This window comes from Carlito syrichta, unplaced genomic scaffold (genome assembly GCF_000164805.1).
Source record: "Carlito syrichta isolate Samal-C Ts95f unplaced genomic scaffold, Tarsius_syrichta-2.0.1 Scaffold304741, whole genome shotgun sequence".
NCBI lineage: Eukaryota > Metazoa > Chordata > Mammalia > Primates > Tarsiidae > Carlito > Carlito syrichta.
In genome coordinates, this window is record NW_007248837.1 from 97126 (window position 1) to 108299 (window position 11174).

Genomic DNA, 11174 nt, shown 5'->3' on the forward strand with positions numbered 1-11174 from the left:
GGCTCCCCTCCCCTCCCCTCCCACCGACTGAGCGGGCTGAGGCTGGGCTGGCTGGGTGGGTTGGGGATGGGGAGTCGGTAAGAGGAAGGCCACTCCGACAAGGAAGGAGAGGGAAGGGGAGGGCGCTTCTGCCGCAGACCTCATGCATACCTGAGGCCTGACTCGCTCGGCTCACATACTTCTGGGGAGATGTGGCAAGAGGCCCTGAGCTCCCGAGCGCAGGGCAGCTGTCCTGGCACCGCGCCCACCTGGCACTGGAAACAGCACTTTTCTTATTTATTTATCTAACTGCCAAAGAGTCTCTCCGGCTTATCTTCCTCCTTCCTTCCTTCCTTCCTTCCTCTGCCTTGACGATCACCTAGTGATCTAGCTGCCAGACTGCCTAGGTCCTGAGATGGGCCTTCCCTGGTCTCAGAGGCTAGGAGGAAGCAGGCGGTCAAGGTCAAAAGCTTTGGCTTTGGAACGTAAGTCTTGTTCTCAAGACTTGGGTTCAAGGCCCTTGGTGTGACGTCAGGCACATGGCTTGGCTTTTGTCCTTGCTTGTAAAGTGGGGATGATGAGAGCCGCCCCCCACAGGAGGTCATGTGTGCACAGCTCTTGGTAGAGGACCAGGCACGAGGTCGGCCTTGGAAGGTAGGGCTACCTTCCCGGTGGGTCCAGGAGGGAGATGGCCAGGGTGGAGTGCCCCTCTGCTCTAGGGCTAAGAGCCTCCCTACCTCCCTCGGCCTCCCTCTCCCTTCCTCTCTTCTCTAGCTCCTTGGCCCCCTTCACAGTACATATGAAACAGAAATAGAGCACACAGCACTTTGTCCCTACAGAGCCTCTGATGGGCAGCTGAGGTGCACCCCAGCCCTGCCCTCCCACAGTTCCCGAGGCCTCACGCTCCCAGCCCACGGAGTGGCCAGCTCTCCATGCCCAGCTCTTCCATTCTCTCTAGCCTGATGGTCCTGATGCTCTGGTCCTGGGGGCTGGCTCTGCATGTCCTCCCTGGGCCTGGCAAGCCCCCCTGGGTGGTGGGGGCAGCGAGGAGGGCATGCCTGGGAGGGTCTCCGATGGGCAGAGATGGATCACAGCCCCCTCTGGGCCCCAAGGGGGAGAGTCACAGCTGAGTCCCATGGCTCACCCGGCTTCCACCTTCCAGTCCAGACCCCTTTCCCGCTCACTGGGCATTTCTGACTCACAAGGACTCAGGACCCTGTCCTGAGTCCATGGGTCCATCCTGAACCTGGATCCCAGGATCAGATGCTGGGGTAGGTTGGTGAGGCACCGCTGGGTGACCGGGCCACTGCAGTGGGGTCCCACTTCTGATGTATGCTGTGCCACCACTCGGCACTTGACACCCACACGCATGGCTGCCATCTCTACCCTGGCTGGTATCGGAATGGCATGTGGTCAGGCGCAACACCTTGACCTCCCCCACCCATCACCCCTGCACGTCCTGCGGGGAAGGGAGGGGGCAGCTGTGGCATCTGGGCTCTGCCAAGGCCAGAATAACAGACGCCACATCAGGTCTGTCCTGAATGCTTTGTGGGGTGAGCTCCTCCATCCTCCCAACAACCACAACTTGAGGTGGACGCTTGGATTCTCATCGCCTTGGTTTACAGGGCAGGAGGCTCAGGGAGGTTGAGTGCTTGGTCTAAGGCCACTTAGCTGATCGGTGATGGACTGAACCCGGATAGGCAGAGTTAGGAGCTCTTACTGGAATCTTAGCCTCTGAATTTTGGGAGCCCTGGACAGGGCAGTGGGTTAGAGAAGGAAGTTGTCTTCTTACTGTCTGGGGAACAGTTTAGGGCAGTCCCTGTGCCTGATTCTCTGGCAGGATGCTTGCTTCTCATAAGTGCCTCTGCGTGACTTAAATCTACTTTTTCTTGCTGACTTCTTCTGGCCTTAGTCAGTCCCCAGTTTCTTTTTTCTTTTTCTTTTTTTTTGAGGTGGGTTCTCACTCAGTTGCCCAGGTTGGAATACAGTGGCCTGATCACGGCTCACTGTAGCCTCGACCACCTGGGTTCAGGCAATCCTTCCACCTCAGCCTCCCGAGTAGCTGGGACTACAGGCATGGGCCACCACACCTGGCTAATGTTTTTTTTTGGTACAGACTAAGTAGGTCTTGCTATGTTGCTGACTTCTTCTGGCCTTAGTCAGTCCCCAGAGACTGGTCTCGAAGTCCTGGGCTCAAGCGATCCTCCCACCTAGGCCTCCCAAAGTGCTGGGATTACAAGCATGAGTCACCACGCCTGGCCGCCCTTGAGTTTCTACAGGTCATGGTGAATTGCCGAGTCCCTGGTCCCCAGACTGGCTTTCAGGGTTTGTCTCTGGGGCCTGAGCATTAGGTGGCTTTCTCTGGGGGTTTCCTCACCTTCCCAGAGGAACAGAGGCTGTGTCAGCCTGGGGAGAGGGGCGTGGGGCCCACCCGCTGCTTCCTCTCTGGCCTGGCTGTCTCCCTTGGGAGCAGTTGGTAGCGGTGTCTTTGGCTGTCACTGCTCTGGCTGCCAAACAGGACCAGCAGCAAAAGAGCCCAAAACAAACAAAACTCCACACACCGCCCAGCCCTACTTCTTCCCCTCGCCTTCGTCCCCTGCCCCTTTTCCTCCCTAGCTCCACCCACGCCTCCCTCTGCCCTTGAATTGGCATCCTGGGGGGTCATGTTTGCAGGGCGTTGTGGTATGCACCTGTAGGTTGAGGCTTCAGTGTGCTATGATCATGTCACTGGAATCTAGTCTGGGCAGCTGAGTGAGACCCCACTTAAAAAAAAAAAAGAAGAAAAAATGAAAAAGAAATTCAAGGCTGACTGAGGCCAGAAGATGTCCAGGTTACTGTCTCTGAGCAGAGCTCTCTGTCCAGCCAGTGAGAATCTCCGCCCTCACGGAGGACCTGACATGACCCTCTCCTAGCCTTGGGTCAGAGCCGGAACCAACCAGGGGCTCAGGCCCCAGGGAAGTAGGAAGCCTGGAAGGGATTAAGAGATAGAGAGCAGGGTCAATGACAGTCTCTCTGGGGACGTTTAGATAACCTCCTGGGTGGACCAGCAAACACACCTGCTTAGGGCATCAGGTGGGGACCCGCTTGGGCCACCCCAGTTGGAAATGGCATCTGGGCACTTCATACCCTTCTGGGATTCTGAAGGCCTGTCCTGGCTGGTTCAGGGACAGGAGTCTCAGTCTCTCCCTCGAGCCTCATCTCCTGATCACTCAGGGCAGAGAAAAGGGCAACGTGGGGGCTAACCAGGGTTAAAGGATGGGGAGGAGGCTTGGGCTGGGGTGCTGGGAGCCTCCTGGAATCAGTCCTCAGTGAGGGGGAGTTTTCTCGTTCCCTCTCTCTCCTCCTTCCTTCCACTTCCTTGTTCACGTCAGTCCCTCTCCCCGTGACCTGTCTCCCTCTCCTTCTCACCCGCCTCCTCTCTGTGTGTTTTCTGTCGTCCTGTGCTGCCTCTCTCTCGCTTTCCCGTCTGCCTGTCCCTCTCAGAGTCTCCTGCCTACTCAGAGTCCAGGTCCAGGGCTCCCCCAGCTCTCGGCTCCGGGGGAGGATCGGCGTCTGGGTTGGCGCCCCTGCAGCCTGGCTGGATGTCCTTATGGGAATGGCATCCCTGTGTCATAGTTTCAGCACCTCCTCTCTGCCCTGCTCCCCATTTGGCCTGAAGCCTGGCTGTGCAGCAACAGGTCTCTGATAACGCAGGATAGCAAGGCATCGTTGCCAGATGAACATTCCTGGGGCCACATCCTAGCCTGGCGTGGGCTCTGGGCAGGATGCAGCTCTTGGGGAGACAGACGGGGACTCTCTGGGCAGGGCAGCCCGCAAAAGGTTTGGAATCTGTGGGGGAGAGTCTCTGCCTCACTCCAGGATATGATGGGAGGGAGAGCCCCTCCTCCAGGAAGCCTTCCCAGATGAGCCTGCGTAGGTTCCTGTCAATCTCTCCTCCCCTCTCTTACCTGCGAGTCCACGCCTATGGTCAATTATCTGGGTCAGTGCCCTCTCCCTGAGGAAGCTAGGTACTCCCGGCTTCCTTTCTCTGGGTCTTCCTTTCGGCTAAGGCTGTCCTGAGGCCGCAGGGGGGATGACTGCCCTCCTGGGAGTGGGATGGCTTAGGCTGGGGGCTGAGGGGTCTTTGAGCAGCCCCTCAAAGGTGGCTGTGTGGTAGGACATCTGAGGGCCCTAGAGCCAGGGGCCGGAAAATGAAATGTAGGTTTGGGAGGGGTCAAGAAAGAGAGGACAAATAGCCAGGATGGAGAAATCACACACCAGGGTGGAAGAGCCCTGACCCGGATGAGGATGCCTGGGACACCTTCCCAGAGGGGGACAGTGAGCTAAGGCCTGAAGGAAGAGGAGTTGTCTGGGCAGGGGAGGGGAAGAGTTTTGGGCCGGGCAGCGTCAGGCGCTGTGGAGGTGAGAAAATGTGTCTGTGTGGGATGGTGATAATGAATGACAGCTGAATGACTGAGCGACCTCTCCAGCCAGGACGACTGGAGTGCTGGAGTGCTGCCGGGCTCAGAGGGGCAGTGGCTTCCTCGGGGACCTCGGAGGCTACCATGAAGGCATGCCACTACTGCCCATAGCATCCTTCAGTGGCTCCCCGTGGCTGGCGGGGTGAACCGGTCCTTGGAATGTCAAACACGACCCTCTTCCTCGCTGTGTCTTGTCTCCATGGTCTCCGTCTCTCCACAGCCCAGCCCGCTCCCACCCCACCACGCTGGCCATGCTTCCCCACATCTGCTGAGCTGTGTCATGCGCCCCTGTGGAACCACACAGGTGTAGAACATTCCCATCATCCCATGCGATTCTGCTAGGTGATGCTGATCTGAAAGGGAGGTGGCCAGGAGGCTGTGTACTGGTTCAAGATCGTCCAGGGGCAGCTTGAGGAAGCGGCAAGAGCTCTGGACCTGGAGAGAGTTAGGAGACATGGTTTCCGGTCTGGGGCTCTGCCACTCACGAGCCACACGGTTTTGGAGCCAAACGTCTGGCCTCTCTGAGCTTCAAGGGCCTGTAAAATTAGGTTGTATCAGATGATGGTTTTTTTTCCCAGTTTGGTTCAACAAATGTTCCTCAAACTGTCATCAACCTCCTTGCTCTGTCAGGCGCTTGGCTTGGAGCGTGACCCAAGGTCTTTGGCCAAGCGGCATGCCGGGAGGTAGGGCAGGTGTGGTGTTCTGTAATGAGGACAAGCTTCTGGGGCCAGGGAGAGGGAAGCGCAGCCTAATTACACTTTCCCGTCTTTGCACCACTTAGTCCAATTTGTCATTATTTATCGTGGTGTTTACTTATTTGTGTCTGCCTCCCCGGCAAAGCTTTGGGAGCGCAGGGCCTGTGTGGTGGTTTTGTTCCTTGACTGTCCCAGTGCCTGGCACATCACGGGTGCTTGGTAACCATTTCTTTCTGGCATAAGTCCAAGGTCACCCTTCCTCACAGGGGCCTGTTGCACTGTATCATGACCCAGGATAGATTTGAGATGCTGTAGTGTCACAGAGCACATGTGGGCTGTAGAGGAATGTCAGGGTAGAGGGACTCCCCTTTTCTGGAAACTCCACACACCGCCCAGGCCCCTGCCGCACAGGACCTGGCTGCCTCTTTGCCAGGCTGAGCTGGGCTGACTGGGCTGCTGGGCTGAGTCCCAGGGCTACACTGGGTCTTCCGCCTGGGGGGACGCGTGGACTGCCGGTCAACTCCCCGAGGCCTGTCGTCCTCCACTGTGGGTTTGCTGCTCAGCATTTGGTGAGAACTCTGATACCTTCCTGTCGTGGCCAAATGCCTCGGGTGGGTGAGAAGATCAGGGTCATCTTTGCAAAAGAAAGAAGCAGAAGGAAACTCCCCAGGATGGCGGAGGTCCCACAGGCCTAGAGTGTAGTCAGACATGCACCTGGGATAGGGCAGGGACTGAACCACAGGCCCCCAGTCCCTCTCCTTCGATGTGGGACCCAGGGGTGGAGCACGTGGTTGGGCATTGGGCAGGCCTGGCCTCCCTGGAGAACCCTAGCCCCTGCCTGGCCATGTGGGTGCTGGGTTCATGCCAGGGGTGTTTTGGTGTGACTGCCAGGCCTGCTTCTGGGTGGAGAGGAACAGGAAGGAGGATTGCACAAAGGGAACTGGCGGGAGGGCCCCGCTTCCTCTGGCTGCTGGACGCCTCCCCGGGAGGGCCAAGGGGCCGCACGGGCTGCCTTGCCTCTGGGAAACCCACAGCCTCTCCTCTGCATCCTCCCCCCAAGGGAAGGTGCGTTGTGGGTGCTGGCAGCAGAATTCCTGTTGTGCTCATGCTCTGTGCCACCCGTTGTGCCTGGCTGTCTGGCTTGGGAGGGAGGTCCTTGCACAAACACTCGGCCTCCTCCTCCCTCCCATCTGCCTCTAAGCTTCACGCTGGCCATCAGCCACCTGCTTCCTTTTTGCAGGAAGTCTCCCCACAGAGCCCCCCACTTGTCCTTTGAGGGGGGCAACTCTCAAAAGCAACCTCCCCCATGGCGGGAACTTTGTGCTGTTCACTGACCTATTGCCACTGGCACATGGTAGGTGTGCAAAAAATAGTTGCTGATTCATGTACAGTGTGTCCTCTATTATTTAGCGCCTTCTCTACGGCTCTCTTAGAAAAGGGTCTCTTCCCTTCCTCGCCACTTAGACAGGGTCTGGGGATCTATTTCTTTTTCTCCTCCTCATCCCCCGTGCCTGGGGTCCTGGTCACTGCAGAAACCGGTCAATCTCACCTGCTCTCTGGGCATGCATGTATTCAGACAGTGCTTTCTGAGTCTCTCTCTACTGGGGGCCCATCCCTGTGCTGAGCAGTGGGGCAAACGTGAAGATGAACGAGGTAGGGGTGCGACGGGGAGTCCACCCACCATTCCGGGTCCCCTCTGCCTGGACACCAGAGTGTTCCATTCTGAGTTCTGGAATCTCTTTCCGTCCAAGCCCTGCCTCTGGGCCAGCTACCCAGCAGGTTCCAACCTCCTCGCCCTTCCATTCTGGACATGGCACACAGCTATTTAGGAAGTGTCTTTCTTCCTGGGGCTGCTTTCAGAGAGGAACAAAGAGGGACTGGAAGGCCAGGTGGCTGACAAAGGGAGGCAGGAGTGGCTGGGCATCTGGAGACGCTTGTTTGTAGGCCTGACTCGCTCCCCCAGCCTCTGCTCCTGCCTTTATCTGGCCTGATAATAGACCGAAACCATGTCCTGCGCCCTGTTGAGTGATCTGTGAGCCTGCCAGGGTGGCAGCAGCCGAGGATGGCACCAGGCACTGCTCCAGCTGACACAGGGCGGGGAGCCACCAGCTGGCAATGCCCGCCGTGCAGGGATGTCCCACCCATCCAGGGTCCTCAGTATCTGCACAGGAGGTTCAGGATGTACTCGGAGAACCAAAGCTTCACCTGTTGTGGCATGTGGTGTGCCCTGCTTCAAGCACAGAGTCTGGCACATAGTGGGAGCTCAGTAGTTGGACTTGATGCATTCAGCACCCATGTGTCTGGGACCTACTTTGTGCAGCCAGCTATAGTTCTCAGTCTTCTATTTCTTCCACCTGCACTGTTGGGGGTCCCCTGATGCAGTGAGAGTCAGGGGGTCCAAGGCAGCTGATTCTCAAAAGGCCAGCCCTGCCCGCTGCATCTCAGGGAGAGAACCCCAGGGCCCAGGCTTATAGCAAGTGCTCACTGTGTGACCGCCATCTTCCCAGTACCGCCAGGCAGGCTCGGGCCATTTCATTTCCATTTTTGCAGGGGAGTAGGATTTACATCAGGATTTTCCACCTCGTAATTCACAACACCCCCCCCCGCCACTGTGCTGTCTGGGGTTGGAGAGGGTAAGAGCTGGGTTGGGGTAGACTGGGGGAGGGCAGCTGACAGTGGTGAGGGGTGCAGGCTGGGCCAGTGGGCTCAGGAGGGAGCCCAGCCTGGGCCCAGGACAGAGCCCAGCCTGGCTGCAGGGTGAAGCGAACCAGCCAGTGGGAATCTGCCACCCTCAGCTGCTCTCCGAGGTGCCCTTGGCTGCCTCCTGAGTGGGCACCCAGCGCGGGGCAGGAGCCGAGGCTAATGATTGTTTTCCAGCAGGTGATTCCTCTGTGGCGGATGTATCTTCCTGGGTCATCACTCTGCAGTCTGCACTTAGCAGGGTAATAGCAGCCTGGTCTGGGGCCACCTGCCCACCTGCCTGCCTGCCGGCCTGCTGGCTCCAGGGCCCTGCAAACAGATGGCAGCAGATGAGGGAGAAGGCAGGAATAAACAAGCGTAGCACCCCCGCCCTGCCCTGCCCCTTGGTCCCAGGTCACTGCAGCTGTATGCACCCTCGGCTCAGGACGGCTCCCATTAGACCCAAGAGACCCCATAGACACCCACATCCTCTCCCATCCTCACCCCAACTTCCGACCCCTGCCCAAGCCCACATAGACCTCCCCCTGGTCTTGGAGGCCCCTCCTCAGGGAGCCGAGGGGGAAGGGTCTTCCTATTGACCGAGGACGCCCTTGGGGGAGGCCCAGTGCTTCTGGGATTCACACAGCTTTCTAAATCCTGTGACCGCCCATGTGGTGGAAGTTATTTTCAGTGGACAGCTGAAGATACTGAGGCTCTGGGCACTTAAGTGACTTATCCTAGTTCACTCGGGGTGGTAGGCAGAATAATAGCCCCCCACAGATGTCCACGTCCTAATCCCCAGAACCTTTGAACACGTCACCTTATACAGCAAAAGGGATCTTGCAGATGGGATTTGGTTTAGGAGCCTGAAGTAGAGAGACTATTATAACTTGGACTATCTGGGTGGGCCCAGTGTCATCATGAGGTTCTTTTATTTTTTGAATTTTAGAGTGTGGGCTATATGTGAGGGTCTGCTCTGTAAGTAAATTGTGTGCAGGTGAGATTTAGGCTTCAGGTGAGCCCTCTCTCTCCCTGGTAGTGAACGTGGTGCCCAGTGGGTAGTTGTGTGCTCCTTATGCCCCCTCCTCCCTGCCATCACCCCGCTAGTAGTGCCTAGCGCTACCTCTTCCTGCCTTTGTGCCCCATGTTTAGGGCCTGCTTATGAGCGAGAACACATGATATTCAGTTCTTTGTTTCTGCGATCGTTCACATAGAGTGATGGTCTTCAGCTGCGTTCGTGTTGCTGCAAAGGCCGTGATTTTGTTCTTTTTTTTTTGAGTCGGATTCTCACTCTGTCACCCAGACTGGAGTGCAGTGGCCGCTCCCGGCCACCGCTGCCTTGACCTGCTGGACTCCGGCGATCCTTCTGCCTCAGCCTTCCAAGTAGCTGGAACTACAGGCACCCTACCATGCCCAGCTAATTTTTGATCTATTGTAGAGATGAGGTCTCGCCAAGTTGCCCGGGTGGGTCTTGAACCTGTGGGCTCAGGCAATCCACTCACCTCGGCCTCCCAAAGTGCTGGGATTACAGGCTGAGCCACCGAGCCCAGCTGATTTTGTTCTTATTGGGTGCATAGTATTCCATCGTGTATGTGTACCACGTTTTCTTGATCCAGTCTATTTTCGATGGGCATCTGGGTTGGTTCCATGTTTCTGCTGCTGTGAATAGCGCTGCAATGAACATACGTGTGCAGGTGTCTTTTGGCAGAGCAATGTGTGTTCCTCTGGGAATAGTCCCAGCAGTGGGAGGAGGGTCCTTTCAATGTGGATGAAGGAGGCTGGAGACTGAGGCCATGTGAGAGACTTGACTAGCTCATTGCTGGCTTTGGAGACGGAAGGGGCGTCAAGGTTCATGGCGGTCTCAGGAAACTGGAAAAGGTGAGGCGAATGGTTCCTTTCTGGAGCCTCCAGTGGGAAGACAGCCCTGCTGGCAACTTGACTTAGCCCAGTGAGACTTGATTTGGACTCTGACCTTCAGAGCTGCAGTCGAAAATAAGATTTACATAAACAAATAATAAAGATACAGAGGTGTGTGGTTTTGAGCCATGGTGTGCATGCCAATTTGTTACAGCTGCAACAGGAAGCGCATACACCCAGCTAATAAGTGGCAAAGTTGGGAACTGAACCCAGAACAGAGGACTCAGTCTCTGCTGTCTCCATCTTGTCTGTCTGATGATTAAGCTCTGCCCCCCACTTCACCCACCTCTCTTCCCATTCCCTGCTCGCATTTCCGGAGGGAGGCAGACTTCCCCACTCCTCGGCTTGGCAGGGCACAGTCTTCTGGTGAGAAGAGCAGGAGAGAAGATTCAACACGGGGATGGGACTGGGTCTGGGTTTCAGTCGCCCCCTCCTCCTCCTCCTCTCACCCTGTCTCCTCTTCCCATCTCCCCCCCACACTGTGGGGGACCAGGGTCCTGAGTAACAGGCCCCCAGCAGCCCATTTCTTGGGGAGTGAAGTGAGACAGGGTCCGTGCTAGCCGTGGGGGCTGGGGGCATTGGGGGCGGCAGTGTACAGCCCACGTGGTCTCTGCCCACAACAGGCATAACCTGGCTGTGTTGGCATTTTGCTTGGTTTCTCTTCCCTGGGTGCTGGATCCTCTGAAGCAGGGGGTGCGTGGGATGAGGGGGAGTGTGTGAGTCTTTTCTTGGGGGACCCTGAGGTCTGTGTGCCTATCTTAGGGCAGGAGGAGATGTCAGGGCATCTGGATGCCTGGTTGTGGGGGAGACCCAAGGGTCCTGTCCCTCTGGTGTTGGGGGTGTCTCCGATCCCGTGGCCTTCTCTGGACACTGCCTATTCAGCCCAGGTGTGAGTGTGGGAACATGTGAGTGTGCAAGGGTGCCTGCTCACGACCCTGGTGTGTGCCTGTGTCTTATCACACCCTGTGTATGTGCATGAGTGTGTGACTGTGAGTGTGTAAATAAATCTCTTGTGCTCGTGTGTGAACGTGTGTGAGAACATGTGTGTGGATGCCCACACCTACCTCTGTGTGAACATGTGTGTGCACAAGTGAGACTGCTCACACTCCTGTGAGTATGAACATGAGCATGAGTGTCTACTCACCCTGTGTGTGAATGTATGAGAAAGTGCACTCACACCCACTCATGCCCCATGTGTGAACACGTGGGTGTATGTACTCCCCCCGTGTGTATGTGTGTGCAAGTATGCGACTGTCTCTGTAAACCCCTGTGTGAGCGAGTGTTTGAGTGTGTCTATTTCCTCCCCGTGTGCACGAACATGTATGTGCGTGTGAATGTGCACACTCCCAGCCTGGCTGGGGGCCGCCACCCCCTCCCCAGGCCAGCCAGCCAGCATTGCCTCACCCTGTGACACAGCCACTAATGACTGTTTGCCATTGTCTGA